We start from the raw sequence: 21,075 nt of genomic DNA on the forward strand, positions 1-21,075 counted from the left end.
GGGAAAAGAGTATGTCAAGGCTGTATATTGTCACCCTGCTTATTTAACTTATATGCAGAGTATATCATGCAAAATGCCAGGCTGGATGAAGCACAAGCTGGAATCAAGATTTATGGGAGAAATATCAATAACCTCAGATATGTAGATGACACCACCCCACCGCCCTTATGGCAGAAAGCAAAGAGGAACTGAGGAGCCTCTTGATAAAAGTGAAAGAGGAGAGTGAAAAAGCTGGCTTAAAACTCAACATTAAAAAAATGAAGATCATGGCATCTGGTCCCATCACTTCATGGCAAATAGATGGGAAACAATGGAAACAGTGAGAGACTTTCTTTTCTTGGGCCTGAAAATCACTGCAGATGTTGACTGCAGCCATGAAACTAAAAGATGCTTGCTCCTTGGAAGAAAAGTTATGACCAACCTAGATAGCATATTGAAAAGCAGAGACATTACTTTGCCAACAAAGGTCCGTCTAGTTAAGGCTATGGCTTTCCCAGTAGTCATGTATGGATGTGAGAGTTGGACCATAAAGAAAGCTGAGTGCCAAAGAATTGATGCTTTTGAATTGTGGTGTCGGAGAAGATTCCTGAGAGCCCCTTGGACTGCAAGAAGATCAAACCAGTCAATCCTAAAGGAAATCAGTCTTGAATATTCACTGGAAGCACTGATGCTGAAGCTGAAGCTCCAATACTTGGGCTACCTGATGTGAAGAACTGACTCACTGGAAAATACCCTGATGCTGGGAAAGATTGACGGCAGGAGGAGAAGGGGATGACAGAGGATGAGATGGTTGGACGGCATCACTGACTCGATAGACATGAGTTTGAGCAGGCTCTGGGAGTTGATGATGGACAGGGAAGCCTGGCATGCTGCAATCCACGGGGTCGCAAAGAGTCAGACACGACTGAGCAACTGAACTGAACTGAACTGAACTGAACCTTATTGTTAACTGTAAACACTATTTGTAATTCAGGTCTCTGGAACGTCCTCATACTGTATAGCTGTAACTTTCTATCCACTGAATACCACCCCCTCCCCCATACCCCCATCTTCCCACCTCCTGGCAACCACCATCCTTACTTTTGACTATTTTAGAGGTCTCATCTAAGAGGAATCTCATGTCGTATTTGTCCTTCTGTGACTGACTTATCTTACTTAGCCTAATGTTTTCTAGGTCCATTCATGTGTCCAAACTCACCAGAGTATATATATTAATTATTTGCAGTTTTTGGCATACAATTATACCTCAGTGAAGCTGGAGAAAAAATAACTCAGCCATGGGCTCTACGTTCAAGCAAAACAAAAATGCCCTAATCAGAAGGTAAGCAAAGTGAATTTTGAAGTTTCTTAACCTGCCTCTTGAGAAATCTGTATGCAGGTCAGGAAGCAACAGTTAGAACTGGACATGGAAAAACAGACTGGTTCCAAACAGGAAAAGGAGTACGTCAAGGCTGTATATTGTCACCCTGCTTATTTAACTTACACGCAGAGTACATCATGAGAAACGCTGGACTGGATGCAGCACAATCTGGAATCAAGATTGCCAGGAGAAATATCAATAATCTCAGATATGCAGATGACACCACCCTTATGGCAGAAAGTGAAGAACTGAAGAGCCTCTTGATGAAAGTGAAAGAGGAGAGTGAAAAACTTGGCTTAAAGCTAACATTCAGAAAACGAAGATCATGGCATCTGGTCCCATCACTTCATGGCAAATAGATGGGGAAACAGTGGAAACAGTGGCTGACTTTATTTTTTGGGGCTCCAAAATCACTGCAGATGGCCACCTGATGCAAAAAGCTGACTCACTGGAAAAGACCCTGATGCTGGGAAAGATTGAGGGCAGGAGGAGAAGGGGACGACAGAGGATGAGATGGCTGGATGGCATCACCGACTCAATGGACACGAGTTTGGGTAAACTCTGGGAGTTGGTGATGGACAGGGAGGCCTGGTGTGCTGCGGTCCGTGCAGTCGCAAAGAGTCGGACATGACTGAGCGACTGAACTGAACTGAACTGAACTGAACTACAGCAATACTTGAGATCTTTGATGTCCTTCTTTAAAATCTTGGCAGAAAAGCAACTCATGCAATTTATAATGCAATACCAATGGCCATCATGTGTTTCATACTTTTACAATTTAGAAACCATTTCACACTTGACACTTCGTTTGATAAGCTGCCGAGAAGGTCATTCTCCCTTGCACCCTCAGCCATCACTTGTTACTTTAAGAAGCAACACTTGAAATTTTCTACTGTTTATAATATTATTGACAGCTAAACCCCCACTGTGTCCACATTCTATGTATAAAAGTAAGACCACAGGATTCTGCTGGGAGTGCTGGGTCAGGCCCCGAAGACCCAGCTACGCACAAAATATGAAAGTAGGATTGCCTAGATGCTGGGGTCCCTATCTTCTGGGGGCCTCTAAATCCAGAGTCCTGCCTCTGCCAGACCATTAATCCACACATGATGGAAAGCAGTCTCCCTCAGCCTGTCCTAGCATCATTTTTAGCTTACAATGGAGGGAATAATGCAGAATCCATAGGCTAGCAATTTCTTACTTTGGCCTGGACATCAAACAACAATCAGGATGATGACAACGGAAAAGTTATCACCTCTGCACCTTGATTTGACCATTCTTGAGAGAGAAGGAAGGGACTTCCATGGTGGTCCAGTGGCTAAGACTCTGTACTCCAAACGCAGGGGGCCCAGGTTTGATCCCTGGTCAGGGAACTAGATCCCACATGCTTCGTCTAAGAGTTTGCATGCCACAAATAATGATCCCGCATCTAGCATGCTGCAGTGAAGATCAAAGATCCCACATGCCTTAACTAAGACCCCACAAGGATAAATAGACAGTCTTAGCATTTAATGATGCTATGTTCATTGAACATAGTATTAAACACGTTAAAAAAAAAAAAAACTAACAACAACAAAAGGGAAGACAGAAGGGATAAAATGTGCCCCTACCTAGTTCCCAGATAGAGATGATAAACACAGTACTACAATGGACTATTTTAGTTTTTAAGGTGAATTACTTTGAAGTCCTTAGAAAGATCACATAAGTCAGTGAGATTCTAACTGGCTCAAAGTTAAATATCTTTGATCACTTAAAAAAAAAAGTTTTACTAGAATTCATACACAACATCTCAAACTGAAGACATGGAAAAGAGAAGAAGGCTTAGGTTTCAATGTTGGGAAGGGGGAGAAAACTTAGTGAGGAGAGCGGCAATTAACAGCAGGAATATGAAACACAAAGAGGAAGACATGAAAATGTCAAAGTGAAGAATTAAAATTTTGTTACTGGGAAAGAAAGAGAGGAACATAAACAACCACCACTGAATGATGTTTTCCCAATAAAGAAAACAAAGACATTTTAAAAAGTGGTTCAATCTGGAATAACTGTGAAACAATGAAAAACATACTATAAAGGACATAATGCTCATATGTATGAAATACATTTAAATGGTAGACTCTAACCGAGGTGAGTGCTGTACCTCGTCTTAGAAATCTTTTAACCATAATGAGCTTGGCAGTGACTCGAGAAGGTAAAGGGATGTGATTTGTATCTAAGAACTATTTGGATGAGTCTCGCCCAGATTCAAGCTAACAGGACCCACACAGAATATCACAATGAAGTCAAAGGAGAGAAAGGAAAAACTCATCATCATGACTCTCTTTCAGATACAGCCATGCTAACCCCTACCTCATTACATTGCTGACCCTCCTACCCTTTGAAGCCAACCAGGTCATCAGCCACCCAGCTACCCTGTGGATAACTTACATCGGGTCCAGGGCTCATCTTGCAGAGAGATACACATGCCAGAAACAATCCAGGGCTCATCTTGCAGAGAGATACACATGCCAGAAACAAGGAAGATGGGCAGCAACTCTGGCAAATATACACTCCTTGGATTGGTCTACACTGACCCCAGCCACCCCTATCCTCTGGAAGACACTAAAAGCCAGAAGACTCAATTATTTCCTTAGTTTGCTTGCACCTGAGATTCCAAGGGAAAACAACAACAAAAAGAAGCAAATTGTTCCAAGGGCTGGGCAACCAAAGTCCCCAAGCACCACAGGATTGATTTTTACACACACACACACACTCTAATATACTCTAGTGGTTATGGTTCAGCTACACACGATAAGTCAGGTCAGGAGCAGCCAACCACTTTTTAACTCTCAGGTCCCTTCTGGGAATTTGGTCTTCACCTCTAGAGAGAAATCTGGAAATGGCTCCATTGGTCATCCTCCTCCTGGGAGAAGGGCCACCATAACTAAAGAGAACTCGGCATTGGGAGGGGAGTAAGTCCTGTCTCTCAGTGATACTCGTGGACACTGGGGAACTCTGCTCCCTCAATCTCGTCAGAGGGTTTGCTGTAGATTAATTTATGGTGCCTCAACTCTGGGGCCTGAGGACCACTAGAGACAGGGACTGCCTGCCCAGCCTTGTGAGAACTTTGGAAAGAGCAGCTCTTCCACTTTCTCACTTAATACTCCCACAGCTCCAGTCAGACCTGGATCCTGGAACCAGAGTGGCAAAGGTGTCTAAGCTGGGAGCCATTCTTACATTTACATGAGTGTGAGTCTTGAGACAGAAGCAGAATGAGGATGTGAGCGATGAGGGAGGACAAGGCAAAGGATTGCAGCTGACAAACAGGTAAGCACTGCCTGTCCTGTGTCCTCTCGTTAGCTACAACTAGCGCTGTCTCTCAGGTTGGAGAGCTGGTTTGGTGTTTGCAGAATTAGGAAATCAACATCACTCATACATTCCCTGAGAGTGTGGTGGCAAGTTAAGGGTCAGCTGGTCCCCAGAGGATATAGGAGAGACTCTTCACAGCCACCAGATAGACCAGGTATGCTTCTACATGACCCTGCCACTAGACCGGGCAAAGTGATAAGTTCTTGCCACTGAAATATGTGCAGAAGTGATGTGTCAATGCCAGGGTGAGGCAATGAAGGCCTGTGGGCTTCCAGCTGTCTTTTCCTCTGCCACAGTGCCCTTGGAGGTCATGTGTGCCAGATGGCACTACTACAAGATTAAAGAGAGCCAACCATTCTGCATCAAGTCTTATTTATGTGAGCGACATATGCGTTCCTTATTTGTTACTGCATCAGAGTCTGGGGCTTCCCAGGTGGCTCAGTGGTAAAGAGTCCGCCTACCAATGCAGGAGATACAGGAGATTTGGGTTTGATCCCCAGGTTGGGAAGATGCCCTGTAGCAGGACATGACCACCCACTCCAGTATTCTTGCTTGGAGAATCCCATGGATAGAAGAGCCTGGTGGGCTACACTCCATGGGGTTGCAAAGAGTCAGATATGACTGAACGACTGAGCAGGAGTCCCTGCAGAATCTAGCTTATCCTGACTAATATAGGAGACAAAGCATTGGGCCATCCCCGATGCTTGAGACTTTAGTGCACGAAATTAACCTAGTCACACTCATAAACTCTATGAGGATGACTGTTTCTCACATGTTTTCCAAGACTTTCTTCAACAAAACCTTGTCTCTGAGAAAGGAGGGTCCATCCTGAAACAGTAACTTCAAGTGTAAAGGCTGCCTCTCCCAAGACATGTGTCTTCTAAATATCATAAAGCATCTACAACTCGTTCAATAGCTCATGAAACCTCTGCCCAGGCACCTATAATCTCCTGCTGTCTCCCAATGTACTAATATGACCAGACACAAACGCTGGCTTGTAGCCTCTATAAACACAACATCCTCATAAATTCAGGTTGCCATAAAAATCAAACAAGAGAAAAGTGAAAAAAAAAAAAAGAGCCACAACTAAGTTTTTCTCTATCAAGACCATCGCAGGTTCTTGAGAGCCTTGGCTCAGTTTCCTAAAGTTTAGAACAGGAGAAAGAAGAACTTCCCTCATTCACTGTCTCTAAAATGTCTGTATGTTTCTCAGGGAGCCAGTTAAGACCAGCAGGAGATAGGAGGTACGTGCTTTAACGTTAGAACCAAAAGGACTGGGGACAATTTGGGCTGGGCACTCTTCAAAGTCCTACATTTCAGAGCATCTACCTACTGAGATGCCAGGGACCCTATATATGACTGTCTGTTGCAAATGACCACAGTGTGTCTTTAAAAACAGGTCTTTCAAATGCAGGTCACGTTATCAGTGTGAGTTGGAGAAATTACACACACATCTATTTTTCTGGGGCTGGGACTTGATGGAAATGTTCAACCCCTAAGGAGAAGGCCTGTCTGGTGGTTAGGGGTTGCAGGAAAGCCATGGCTTAGGTTCGCACTCCGCGCTGGAATCTGCTTCTGGCAGGAGGAGACAGAGCAGCCCTTACTCCCTGACCCAGAAGGCCTCTTCTGAGCATTGCCCAATGCTCCTGTTATACAACATGCAAAATAAATAACCAACCTTAAAAGTCAGGCAGCCAAAGCTCCACTCAATAATAAGCCCTTTTACAAGCTGCTTATCACTTGCCAAAATCAGCTCCAGAGGAACACCAGGAACTTTGAATTCTATTGTTCTTATGAACTACTTGGGGAATATAGACAAGCGTCACTGGCTTTATTGGTTTTCTAAGAGAAAAGACCAACATTTTCATCTACCCCTACCCTGTCCTTGATCTCAAAAATGTTAATATAGCCCCATCCCACCATCTCGGAGAGATCTCTATGAGAGGTGGGAGTGAGAAAAGGGTCCTGGCCTTTTCTTAGGAAACATGTCTCTCTGCTTTGCCTGTCACCTGATGGTGGGGGTGACGAAGGGAAGAGAGTGCCAACCTTTTCAGAAAATCCACTGGGAGGGAGGATGAAGGCAGGCCAGAGGCCTGTGGGATGTGCTCCTCTGCTCATGTGGGCCCTCTGGCTTAATGACAAAAGGAAAGAGGAGTTTTGCTGAAGGAAAACTGTTTAAAACCATTTTTGGTGCACTTAGGTTGGACTGATGATGCGTTGTTGTTGGCCCAGAACAGTTTCTCTCGGTTTCAAAATAGAGGGTGGGACCTCTCATAAAGGGGTCTTATTCAGGAAATCAGTGGGAGACGTCTGTTCTAAAACTCATTTCCAATGAACCACAAAAAGGATTTTGATACCTATTTGACTTTCTTATTCCAGGATCCGCAACCCACAGATTTCAAAGCTCAGGATGTATCTGCTCCAAAAAGCCTTGCATGGGTCCTCAGTGGCTCATCATGCCTGACTCTTTGCTACCCTATGGACTGCAGCCCATTAGGCTCCTCTGTCCACGGGATTCTCCAGGCAAGAATACTGGAGTTTGTTGCCATTTCCTACTCCAGAGGATCTTCCCGACCCAGGGATCAAATCCAGGTCTCCTGCATCTTCTGCATTGCAGGCAGATTCTGTACCACTGAGCCACCAGGGAAAACCCTAAAAAAACCTTATGACCCTCCCTTTTCCCCTCACTGGTCCCTCTCAAAAAGTTGCTCCCTTCCTCTGCTAGGCTCTATACCTACTGACTTGCTGCCTTCCCCAGCAGAGGGGTTCTCTTAGAGCAGGAACCAAGCCTTACTCATTTCTGCATCTCTGTTGTCCAACACAGTCCATAGAACATTAGAGGTATATATTAAGTCACTTAATTAATAAGATTAGAAATAGATATAGTTAACATTTGAATGTTTAGTAACTGTTTAACTTCCTATATTTTTTTCTCATTTTCCAGATGAGGAAGCTGAGGCTAACAAGCTAGTAAGTTACTAAGCAACAACACAGACCAAGGCATCAGGTTCTAGAACCTTCATTCTTAACCACTACACATTGTGGAACACAGCAATAAATAAGTGAGCTGATGAAAGGGCCATACACATATGAAACTGTTAAACACGAACTTGAATTTGATTTAGAAACCTGTTGAGTCACACAAATATGTATTAAGCACCTAGTACTCTGTGCCAAGCTCAGTGCTAACAAGAGGGCGTGGTCTTATTCCTCAAGGAGAAGAGAGACAAATAACAAAAGCTTATACTGCTGTACACCTGAAAGTACCACCACGTTGTAAATCAACTCTACTCCCATAAAAATATTTTTTAAAGCTTATTGAGCACTTACTACATGCTGGGCACTGTTCTAAGTACTTCACATGTATTCATTGCTTTCATCTTACTACTATTCTATTTGGATGAGACAGAGGAGAAACTGAGGCACAAGGAGATGCAGCCAGGACTTCCCCGGTGGTCCAGTGGCTAAGACTCAATGCTCCCAATGCAGGGGGCCTGGGTTTGATCCCTGGTCAAGAAACTAGATCCCACATGCCACAACTAAAGATCTCATGTGCTGCAACTTAGACTTGGTACAGCCAAATATATATATATATATATATATATATATATATATATATATAATATTATATATATTATATCATTATAATTATATGTTGTTATATATTATATTATATATATATATATATTATTTATATAAACCCAAGCATCCTTGCTCCAAAGCCTGTGTTCTTATCCACTGTACTCTGCCATCTCTTGCATTCACAGGCAGACACACCTCAGTGTTACAGGTGTGAGAAGAGAGAAAGAGAAAAAGTGGTCTGGAAACTCAGGGAAGGAAATGATGCATTTTGTCTGAGATGGGGCTCACAGAAGGTTCTGCAGAATAAGTGACACTTGAGCTGGGCCTTGAAGACATGAGACATGGAAACAAGTTCAAATACGAAAAAAGAACATGGTGACTGGTGATCAGTGAAACTTGTATGTGTTCTCAAAGCCATCGCTCCTAGTACACACAGCTAAGACTTGAGCCCAGCTAGACAGGGGGTTCTGCTGTGAAGCCCACTTCTGCCCAGGGAATAAGGACATCATTAGTGGTCAGTTCAGTTCAGTTGTTCAGTCGTGTCTGACTCTTTGTGACCCCGTGGATTGCAGCACGCCAGGCTTCTCTGTCCATCACCAACTCCTGGAGCCTACTCAAACTCATGTCCATCAAGTCGGTGATGCCATCCAACCATCTCATCCTCTGTCATTCCCTTCTCCTCCCACCTTCAATCTTTCCCAGTATCAGTGTCTTTTCCTGATGAGTTGGTTCTTCACATCAGGTGACCAAAGTGTTGGAGTTTCAGTTTCAGCATCAGTCCTTCCAATGAATATTCAGGACTGATCTCCTTTAGGATGGACTGGTTGGATCTGTTTGCAGTCTAAGGGACTCTCAAGAGTCTTCTCCAGCACCACAGTTCAAAAGCATCAATTCTTTGGTGCTCAGCTTTTTTTATAGTTCAACTCTCACATCCACACATGACCACTGGAAAAACCATAGCTTTGACTAGACGGACCTTTGTTGGCAAAGTAATGTCTCTGCTTTTTAATATGCTGTCTAGGTTGGTCATAGCTTTTCTTCCAAGGAGCAAGCATCTTTTAATTTCATGGCTGCAGTCACCATCTGCAGTGATTTTGGAGCCCAAGAAAGTAAAGTCTCTCACTGTTTCCACTGTTTCCCCATCTATTTGCCATCAAGTGATGGGATGGCAGAAAGTGAAGAGGAACTCAAAAGCGTCTTGATGAAAGTGAAAGTGGAGAGTGAAAAAATTGGCTTAAAGCTCAACATTCAGAAAACGAAGATCATGGCATCTGGTCCCATCACTTCATGGGAAATAGATGGGGAAACAGTGGAAACGGTGTCAGACTTTATTTTTCTGGGCTCCAAAATCACTGCAGATGGTGATTGCAGTCATGAAATTAAAAGACACTGACTCCTTGGAAGGAAAGTTATGACCAACCTAGATAGCACATTCAAAAGCAGAGACATTACTTTGCCAACAAAGGTTCTTCTAGTCAAGGCTATGGTTTTTCCTGTGGTCATGTATGGATGTGAGAGTTGGACTGTGAAGAAGGCTGAGTGCCGAAGAATTGATGCTTTTGAACTGTGGTTTTGGAGAAGACTCTTGAGAGTCCCTTGGACTGCATGGAGATCCAACCAGTCCATTCTGAAGGAGATCAGCCCTGGGATTTCTTTGGAAGGAATGGTGCTAAAGCTGAAACTCCAGTACTTTGGCCACCTCATGTGAAGAGTTGACTCATTGGAAAAGACTCTGATGCTGGCAAGGATTGGGGGCAGGAGGAGAAGGGGACGACAGAGGATGAGATGGCTGGATGGCATTGCTGACTCAATGGACGTGAGTCTGAGTGAACTCCGGGAGTTGGTGATGGACAGGGAGGCCTGGTGTGCTGCAATTCATGGGGTCGCAAAGAGTCGGACACGACTGAGCGACTGATCTGATCTGATCTGATCTGATGGGACTGGATGCCATGATCTTAGTTTTCTGAATGCTGAATTTTAAGCCAACTTTTTCACTCTCTTCTTTCACTTTCATCAAGAAGCTCTTTAGTTCTTCTTTGCTTTCTGCCATAATGGTAATATCATCTGTGTATCTGAGGTTATTGCTATTTCTCCCAGAAATCTTGATTCCAGCTTGTGCTTCATCCAGCCTGGCATATTGCATGATGTACACTGCATATAAGTTAAATAAGCAGGGTGACAATATACATCCTTGACATACTCCTTTCCCTATTTGGAACCAGTCTGTTGTTCCATGTCCAGTTCTAAGTGTTACTTCCTGACCTGCATACAGATTTCTCAGGATCCAGGTCAGGTGGTCTGGTATTCCCATCTCTTGAAGAATTTTCCACAGTTTATTGTGATCCACACAGTCAAAGGCATTAGTGGTACTGTGGTACTGTGACCTTAAATTTTATGTCAGTTTTCCTACTTGCTTCACACCCCACCTGGGGTTTTGTCATGTTCACAGCATCTACAAGAATTTATTTCCCTCTCCCTTCTGTAAATAATAATAGATAATGTTTCTGGAGGTAGATGTACAGGCTGTCTTCAGTATAATGGAGGCCAGATCCACCAAAGTGGGCACAGGAGGCTAGAATCACCCAGTAGACTAGGGGGCTGGCTATAGCTCATGACCCCAACTGTTTGCTTCCACACGTGGAGGTACTCTCCCCTTTCCTAACTGTGGAGGTTCTGGGTCCAGTTTTATTAAAGGCTGTCCACGGGTTTCCTTGGAGTTTGTTCCAGTCAAACCTGCTGGCAATTTCCCCTCCCTCAACACCTTGCTTCTCTGAGAATTACCAGAAACGTATGTGACCAAGAACTAGTGAACTCCGATGACTGGTGAGTACTCCTGGGGCAAACGTTCCATTATTCTTCCCACCGTGAGTTTATTTTTGTCTATGGTGTGAAGGTGTGTTCTGACGTCATTGTTCTGCATGTAGCTGGCCAGCTTTCCCAGCACCACTTGCTGAAGAAACTGCTTTTCCCCAGCATATTTTCTTGCCTCCTTTGTTGTAGATTAATTGACCATAGGTGTGTGGGTTTATTTCTCGACTCTATTTTCTCCTATTCTGATACTTTCTCTTGATCCTCCCACACACCATTCCAGTTCCTGCCTCATCTCTCTCCTATTCTTGACAGCAAAATTCTTCAAAATATTTGTCTATATTCCCCATGTACAATTTTTCTCCTTCCCTTCTCTCTTGGCCCCACTCCCATCAAGCTTTTGTCCACTGAAAAGGCTTTTATCCAGGTCACTAGGGGCCTCTATGTTGCGAGAGTCCATCGAACATTCTGGGCCCTCACCTTGCCTGGCCAACCAGAAGCACTTATCACAGTTGATCATCCCCTCTTCCTGGAAGCACCTTCTTCACGAGGCTTCGGCTGCACCACATTCTTCTGGTTTTCCTTCCACCTTACTGGCCACTCCTTGTCAGTCTCCTTTGCTAGTTCCTCATCATCTTCCTAATCTCTGGCTGGCAGAGTGCCCCAAGGCAGGGTCCGTGGTCCCCTCCTCTTAACTATCCTCACTCCTGGAGATTTCATCCGTCTCAGAGCTTGAAATACTATCTGGACATCTGTGACTTCATAACATTTACCTCCTGCCCTAACCACGCCTGTGAGTGCCATGTTCCTGTACCCTACAGCTCACTCATCAACCCCACTTAGATGTCTGACTGGCGTCTCAAATTCAACACATCCTCAATTTAACTTCTTTTATCCTGTTTTTCCCACAGTCTTTACCACTGCAGTTAGTGCTAACTCCATCATTTCAGCTACTCAGGATGAAAACCTTGGCATTGTCTCAAACAGAAACACTGTGTTGTGTCACTCCAGAGAGCACCAGCCACATTTTAGGCAATGCTATTGGTGCTATGCAACATGGTGACTCTGTTTTCCTTGATTCCTCTTTCACATCCCACATCTAATCTGTCAGCAAATCCAACTTCAAGATGCACCCCCAAATCCAACAAGTTCTCCCAAATTTCACTGTTACCAGTGTGGCCCAAGCTTATTCTCTTAGATATAGTGTATTATACAGAAAACAATAGTGATCCTTTTAAAACGTGTCAGATCATACCATTCCCACTCAAAATTCCCCAATGCTTCCCATGTCATTTATAGTAAAAATCAAAGTTCTTACAATGGCCTATTAGACCTTGCATTGTCTTTCTCCTTTAGCACTCATCGCCATCTAATATACTACACATTGTATCTATCTATCTTACATATTATCTGTTACCCACCTGCGTCCACCTCATGAATTCCATGTGGTCAGAGACTTGGTAGGTTTTGCTCACAGATGAAGCTCAGCATCTACAATACTTGACAGAAAGTACATGATTATTATATATCTGTAGATGAAATAAATGACTGGGGAGAGGGAAATCTTTACACATGGGCCAGAATCATACTGAGACCCAATATGACAAATGAAATGGTATTTGGGCCAACTGGTGCTGGAACCAAATCAAGTCCCAAGTCCCAAGTTCCTACTTCCTATTGTTTGTATTCCCATTGCTTCAATATTTTGCCTGATGAAGTCTCCTTTCTTTTGCCTCTAAAGAAAAAGAAATTAACCTAGATATAGTAAGGAGCTCCCCCTGGTGGAAGCAGTTCCATCAACACCATGGCAAAGAAAATCATAGAAAACAGGCTTTAAGTTACAAAGGAGATTGCTGGGGACAAAGGAAATGACTCTAGTATTTTCACAGGAAAAGTCCTCACTAGAAACAAGAGAAACTAAAGATTAGATTCCAAGTACACTGGGGAACTTATCAACTTACCTCACTGTTGAACCTCTTTTGTACCTGATGATGAGAAAGAAAATTATTCATTTAAAGTTGAACAACCTAAGTACCTTCCCTTAAGGAATTTAAAATCAGGTAGAGGATATAAGTCATGAATATGAACAAGTACAGGGACTTCCCTGGCAGGGGAACTAAGATCCCACATGCTGCGGCATGGCCCAAAACAAAGCCAAATAAGCACAAAGCAGTGAGTATGACTGTAAAAAAGTGAATGGGGTCTAAATAAAACAAATAAACTAAGAGCTATGAGAATCCCTTGGACAGCAAGGAGATCAATTCAGTCAATCCTAAAGGAAATCAACCCTCAATATTCATTGGAAGGACTCATGCTCAAGCTGAAGCTCTAATACTTTGGCCACCTGATATAAAGAGCTGACTCACTGGAAAAGACCCTGATGCTGGGGAAGATTGAGGGCAGGAGGAGAAGGGGGTGACAGAGGATGAAATGGTTGGATGGCATCACCGATTCAATGGACATGAACTTGGGCAAACTCCAAGAGATGGTGATGAACAGGGAGGCCTGGCATGCTGCAGTCCATGGGGTCACAAAGAGTTGGACACAACTTAGCAACTGAACAACAACAAGATTTATGACTTACCTCAGAAAAAGAAGGATTACTTTGGGCTGAGAAAATCCAGGAAGACAACTCAGAGTGGGTGGTTCTTGAACTGAGCCTTGCAAAACAGATAAAATTTTATTGAGTGTATTCCAGGTAAAGACCTAAATGTAGAGAAAGGCACATCACAGGGAAACCCAAACTAACCAATGGGGCTCTGTAAAGGTCACAATTTGAGTGAGAACACAGAATTCAAACCCTTTCATAATAAAAGCAGAGAGAGGGTTTCCCTGGTGGCTCGGTGGTAAAGACTCCGCCTGCCAATGGAGGAGGCACGGGCTCGATCCCTAGTCCAGGAAGACCCTACATGCCATAGACCAGCTAAGCCTGTACGCCACAAGTACTGAGCCTGGGCTCTAGAGACCAGGAGCCGCAACTAGTGAAGCCTGCGTGCCCTAGAGCCCAAGGTCCACAACAAGAGAAGCCACCGCAATGAGAAGCCCCCGCACCACAACTAGAGTAGCCAGCACCTCACTGCAACTACAGAAAAGCAGCAACTAAGACCCAGCACACCCATAAATAAATAAATAAAATCACTGACAAAAAAGATATAGTCCTAAGTTTAAAAAAAGAGCAGAGAGGGATTCTCAAGAGAAAAGTCCTTGGCAGAAGCAAACACAGGAGGGAACCAAAGAAAGCTTCTTTCCTAGTTTTCCCTTGGATGAGAGGAACACTACTGAAAACCATAGAGGAAAAAAAGATAAAATATAGTTTCCATACTCAAGAATTTAGAATCCAGAAAACTAACAACAACAAAAAGAACCCATATGGACATGCAGGGTCTCTTCTGCTCTATATTTTATCTGAAGATAATGCCCAGAGAACATGCTTTTCAGAGGAGATGGTTCTCCCTTCTATTCCTTCCTACTCAATGTCCTTCTGGTGGAGATGCCAACAAGTATCCTGAATCCATCCACCCATCTCGATCTCCACTGCCATCCCCTTGTCTGAGCCATCATCATCTTTCTCCTGGTCTACTGCGACTGTCTCCTGACTGATCCCCCACTTATACTCTGGTTCCCCTATAAGCCAAACTGCAGATTGCAGTCAGATCACCTATGGCTATTTGGGGCTGTGGTAAATGACTCCCATGTCACTTTCACCTTTTCATTTTGAAACTACAGAAAACAAAAAACAGCTGCAAAATAGCCCCAAGAATCCTCACATATCTTTCACCCAGATTCTCCAAATGTTAACATCTGCCATAATCATAAAATAATACTATTAATATAGATCAAGAAATTAACATTCATACAACACAATTATCGAATCAATAGACTGTATTCAGTTTCCTTCAATTGCCCCAACAATGTCCTTTTCCTGGTCTAGGATCACACCTGTCCCTTTCAGCTCCTTTAACCTGGCATAGTTCCCTAGTCTTTTTGTTTGTTTGTTTTTTGGTCTTTCATTACCATGACACTTTTGAAAAATACTGGCTGTTTCAATTTTGGGTTTCTCTGATGGTTCTTCATGACTCAATTTAGACGATTTGTTTTGGCAAGAACACTAGAGATGTGACACTGTGTCCTTTTCAGTGCATCCTATCAAGAGGCATATGATATCAGTTTGTTCCATAACTATTAATCTTAATTGATCATTTGGTTAAGGTGGTGTCTGCCAGGTTTCTCCACAGTGAAGTTACTAGGTTGCCCTTTGTAATGAATAAGCATTTTGTGGAATGTACCTAAAAAATTACCAGTAGAACTGCCATATGGCCCAGGAATTGACTTCTGAGTATTGATATGAAGAAAACAAAAACACTAATTGGAAAAGATACACGCACCCCAATTTTCACTGCAGCACTATTTATTAAAACAAAAGCAAAGGTATGGAAGCAAGCTAAAGGGTCCGTTGATACATGAATGGCTAAAGTAGATGTGCTACACACACACACACACACACGATGGAGCGTACTCAGCCATAAAAGTTCTCCCATGTGCAGCAATGTGGATGAGCCTGGAGAATATTATGCTAAGTGAAATAAGTCAGACAGAGAAAGACAAATACTGTGAGCTCTCACTCATACATAGAATCTTAAAAAACAAACGAAATGAAAGCAGATTCACAGATACAGAAAACAAATGGGTAGCTACCAGAGGGAAGGAGGGCGGTGGGAGCAAAATAGATGAAGGGAATAAAGAGGTGCAAACCTCCAGTTATAAAATAAGTAAGCCACATGAATGTAATATACAGAATAAGGAATATGGTTCATAACACATAATAACTGTATGGGAACAGATGGTTCCTAGACTTAACCAGGGCAATCATTTTGTAAGGCATGCAAATATCAAATCACTATATAGTACAACTGAAACTAACATAATATTTCATGTCAACTATATTTCAATTTGAAAAAAAAAGAAATCCAATCTAAAGAGTAATCTAGAGTCATCTGAAACTGGGAATACTGACACATGCTAATAAAGCTTAGAAGAGAATGAAGTTTATAAATTAGAACATCAATTTATTAATTTAACTGTAAAATGGGCATTCTCTCCCCCACAGGCTCACCTACTAAGACAGTTTTCTTGTGAGCCTAGAACAGAGATCCATAAACTTGTTCTTTTTTAAAGGGCCAGATGGTAATTTTTTTTATTTTGTGGGTCATATACTTACATCTGTCACAACTACTCAACTCTAGCATGGCGAGGCAAAAGCAGTGATAGACAATATGTAAAGTGTTGCAGTAAGACTTTATTTACAAAAATAGCTGTCAGGGTCTATGGATCCCTGGCCTAGAATAAAAGGAGTAGGAGTTACATGATTTAAATGCTTGATCACATCTGGCTTCAGTATCCTGATGTGTCCATCACTGGAGGAGATAAACCTGTATCCACTATCAGATTAGGCATGGTGCTTAGCTGAACATAGTCAACCTTGGCCTTGCTAGGCTTTCTTTTTTAATGCCAGCCATCCTACAGAATCCCACCCCATTTTAAAGCCCAGGGTATAAGAAAGCTCTACTTACCAGTAGGGAAATGCCAGGAGCCTCCGTTTATATTCTACAGCCATTTCACAGAGAAAGACTGACCCTTTGTTAGCTTCTGGGGAGAAGAGCACCCTCCATTCTTACTTGTGTTTCCCTAGGAAAAAAAATGACAGATTTGGCAATATTAATACTTAAAGGGGCACTAGCAGGTAAGCACCATGAAGACAGATTATGCTTTAAATTAGGAAGAATCTTTTATTTTTACAAAAGCAATGTATATTTGTTCATTGTGGAAAATTAGAAAATATAAATTTTAGAAACAAGAACAGACTTGTGGACACAGTGGGGGAAGGAGAAGGTGGGATGAATTGAGAGAGTAGCATTGAAACATATATATTACATATGTAAAACAGATAGCCAGTGGGTATTTGCTGTATGTTGCAGGAAGCTCAAACCGGTGCTGAGTGGGTGGGATGGCGAGGGAGGTGGGCGGGAGGTTCGGGAGGGAGAGGACATATGTATACCTGTGGCTGATTCATATTGCTATAAGGCAGAAACCAATACAATATTGTAAACAATTATCCTCCAATTAAAAACAAATAAATTTAAATTAAAATTAACAAACTGTCTATTTCTATCACCCAGAAAGTGTCACTATTAACGGCTAAGTATATATCCTTTCAGATCTTTTTCTAAGTATATATAATATATATATGTATTTTCTACCAAAATGACATAACACATGCACACAATGCTTTGTAACTCTATAACTGCTTTTTCTCAATTATCAACCTCTACCATTCCATGTTAAGAAGCTTCCACTGCAGTGAACCTAAGATCCCACATGCCATGCTGCTGCTGCTGCTAAATTGTTTCAGTCGTGTCCGACTCTATGCGACCCCATGGACAGTAGCCCACCAGGCTCATCCGTCCCTGGGATTCTCCAGGCAAGAACACTGGAGTGGGTTGCCATTTCCTTCTCCAATGCATGAAAGTGAAAAGTGAAAGTGAAGTTGCTCAGTCGTGTCCAACCCTCAGCGACCCCATGGACTGCAGCCTTCCAGGCTCCTCCATCCATGGGATTTTCCAGGCAAGAATGCTGGAGTGGGGTGCCATTGCCTTCTCCAATGCATGAAAGTGAAAAGTGAAAGTGAAGTTGCTCAGTTGTGTCTGACTCTTAGCGACCCCATGGACTGAAGCCTACCAGGCTCCTTCATCCATGGGATTCTCCAGGCAAGAGTATTGGAGTGGGGTGCCATGAGGCATAGTCAAAACACTTAAAAAAAAGTTTTCATCTCATCTAAGACCCATCCATACTTATATTTGCCTACTTTCCCCCAAAATTCCCTATAAAGCTAGTTTATTCAAATTAAAGATCCAATCTCAGATCACACATTGCAACCTAAATCTCCTTTCATTTAGAGCAGTATCCTTCTTCAGGACAAGAACATTGTTTCCTGCTGTATCCTCAATACCTCTAACAGTTCTTAGAACACAGTAGTATCTCAAATATTTGCAAAACTAAATCATTTATAAAAATTTAGGGGATGGGCGGGTTTTCACTCTAGAGCTTATCTCATCCACCCATCACCCTTTATCTCTATTTTATAGATAATAAAAATCAAGGCCAGAGAAGTAAAGTGACTTCCCAAGGTCACCCAACAAGTACATGGCAACTGCTTTCTACGTCTGTTTATTCTACTAAACCAGGAGTTGGCAAACTTTTTCTGTGACGGTCAGATAGTAAATATTTTAGGCTATATGGGCCAAGAAGCAAAATTGAAAATACTATGTAGGTACTTATATAACAACATAAAAAAACAAATTTCCATAATTTTTTATTGATGAAACCCGAAATATAATAATAATTGATTACATGGTTTTGTAATATGGTCTACTAATGAAAAAAATGGAATTGAAAAATTACACTTTTTTTCATTATGATTGAGCTTGGGATTAACAGATACACACTACTATATATCAAATAGATAAACAACAAGGACTTATGTACAATGCAGGGAACTATATCCAATATCTTGTATGTATTCAATATCTACAATGGAAAAGAATCTGAAAACATATGTATAGAACTGAATCACTTTGTTGTATACCTGAAACTAACACAATATTGTAAACCAACTATATTTCAATTAAAAAAATTAATACTTTCGGCCATCCTCTCCCCAGGCTATGTTAGGTTTCTTCTGCTCTCCACAGCTCGTGGGGAGCTGTGCTCAACTCCTTCAGAGCATTTAACACACTGTAACTGTAATTATCTGTTTCTCTACCTGTCTCCCTGAAGGAACTATACATTAGCTCCTTGCAAAGAGTGACCATGTGTTATTCATTTCAGCTCCTTCATTAAAATATTAAAACAGGTATTCATTAAAGTGAAGTAAAACTAGCTAAACCAACTACCACTCAGTCTAGTCAAATTAACACCACAATGAGATACTGACAATAAGACAAAACAAGTGTTGGTGAGGATGTGGGGAAATTGGAACCTTCATACATTTACCAGTGGGAATATTACATGGCAGCCACTTTAGAAAAGTCCGGAAATTCCTAAAGAAGTTAAACATGCAGTTACCTTATGATCCAGAAATACCACTCCTAGACCAGGGAACAAGTGAACATGGTCCTTGCCCTCTCTAGAGGAGAGACAGTGTGTTAAGTGTTAAAACAAGGGTCTGCTAAGGGTGATATGGCAGCACCGGAGCAGATCAGTGAAATCAAGAGAACTGAACACATATGTCATCATATGTGTTCACAATAGGATTATTCATGATAACCAAAAAGTGGAAATAAATGTCCTTCGGCCAATAGATGGGTAGCAAATGTGCTATATCCATACCATGGAATACTATTTAGCCATATAAAGCAATGATGTACTGATATATGTTACAACATGGATGAACCTGAAAAACATTATGTTAAGTGAAAGAAGTCATTCACAAAAGACTACATATTGTATGATTCCATTCACATGAACTGTTCAGAAAAAGCAACTACAGAGACAGAAGGCAGTTTACATGGCTGCTCAGGACTAGAGGCGGGAGGAGAGATAAACTACAAATAGTCTTTTGTGAATTTAGGGGGTGGAGTGGGGTGATAAAAATGCTTTAAAACTGGACTGTGGTGACAATTACTAAAGTTTACTAAAAACAAGTGTACACTCAAAATGAGTGAATTTAATGGTATCCAAAATATAAGGCTCTTATACCATTAATTTATTACATTATTTCGTTTTTATCTAAATTAACTTTTGTCCTCCATGGCAAGACCTGGTAAGAATTGTGGTGAATGAAATTTCGGATGCATTTTTGTCGACTGGGGCTTTGGGTTGTGCTGACAGAAACAGCAAAGTCAGCATCTCTGAAAACTGCACGATGAGGTGTAGAATCCATTTCCGATTGGGTGATCCCAGTGTGTACTCTGGACAATCTGTGGCCTGCCAGTTTAAGTGTGAGTGTGCCTAGGCCCCTACTCCAAGCAATAAACTGTAGTCAGGTAACAAGTTCATTTCTTGCAGCTCTCAAGCCCTATTCATAAACGGTGAATTGTTCTATTCTAGCATATCTGTGAGAATGTTAATGATTTTTCTTTGGGGGTTTTCTAGCAATTTGGTTAATCCTTACAGGGCTAGGAAGTACTGCCAGAACAGCTGAAAGATACAAACTCCACTCCCCCAGGCCCGTCTCCTGGGATACTCCAGAGGAGAGCACACCCCTCCAAGGGCAAGAGGATGGAAGGGCACCTCTCCGATCTAAGGCAAAGGTTGGGACCAAGTCCCTCCTTTGCGTTACAGGATGGCAAAAACTGCCACAAAGTCAGGGTGAGGTGTCTCCTCCCAGGGCCTCCTGGTACCCGGGAAACTCACGCTGCCGCTCCTCAGGGTCGCCAGGAGGTTACAGCGCCCCAACTTCAGTCGTTTTCACCGCTGCAGTTCCACTGCGTGGCCCGTGCACAGCGAAAGGAGAAGGTGATGGAAGAAGAAAAGCAGCTTGAGTAGGCTCGCAGCCCTCCCGGGCTCCAAGCCACGGTCCCCTATGCCCCAACGCGCGGCTCCCGGACCACTTGGCCGCCGCCCCTCCCAGCACGTGCGATTGGGTCCTAGCGCCCCCTGGTAGCCGGAAACCAGAAAAACCGGCGCGGCGGGCACCTGATGGTCGGAGCATGCGCGGGAGGGGGTGGGGTGGCTTCCGGTCTGCCGAGCAGCCAAATCCGAGGCGGGGACCTCTGCAATGAGAGGGGTCACCGACCCCAGGGTGAAGCCGCGATGTCGAAGGAAGCTGATGGTGCTGCTGTTGCTTAGTTGCTCAGTCGTGTCCACCTCTTTGCCACCCCATGGACTGTAGCCTGCCAGGCTCCTCTCTTTATGGGGATTCTCCCCATGGCTAGAATACTGGAGTGGGTTGCCATGCCCTCCTCCAGGGGATCTTCCCAACC

The 21,075-nt window shown here is 42.9% G+C and overlaps 1 long non-coding RNA gene across 8 annotated transcripts in view; it reads right to left on the reverse strand.

Moving 5' to 3' along the window:
- The window catches only part of LOC147341568 (uncharacterized), an 80,883-nt gene extending 60,080 nt beyond the window's left edge, over positions 1 to 20,803 (reverse strand). For all 8 annotated transcript variants that reach the window (XR_015159137.1, XR_015159133.1, XR_015159135.1 and 5 more), the window contains exons 1-5: positions 20,507 to 20,803; positions 16,666 to 16,780; positions 13,680 to 13,755; positions 13,057 to 13,080; positions 12,517 to 12,594 (exon numbers count right to left, since the gene is read on the reverse strand). This is a non-coding gene — a long non-coding RNA (uncharacterized LOC147341568). The remainder of the gene's footprint in view (positions 1 to 12,516; positions 12,595 to 13,056; positions 13,081 to 13,679; positions 13,756 to 16,665; positions 16,781 to 20,506) is intronic.
- Between the last annotated feature and the right edge of the window lie 272 nt (positions 20,804 to 21,075).

The sequence above is a fragment of the Bos grunniens genome, chromosome X (assembly GCF_055505025.1).
Source record: "Bos grunniens cultivar Pamir isolate PY7600 chromosome X, Bosgru_T2T1.0, whole genome shotgun sequence".
NCBI classification, from domain to species: Eukaryota; Metazoa; Chordata; class Mammalia; order Artiodactyla; family Bovidae; genus Bos; species Bos grunniens.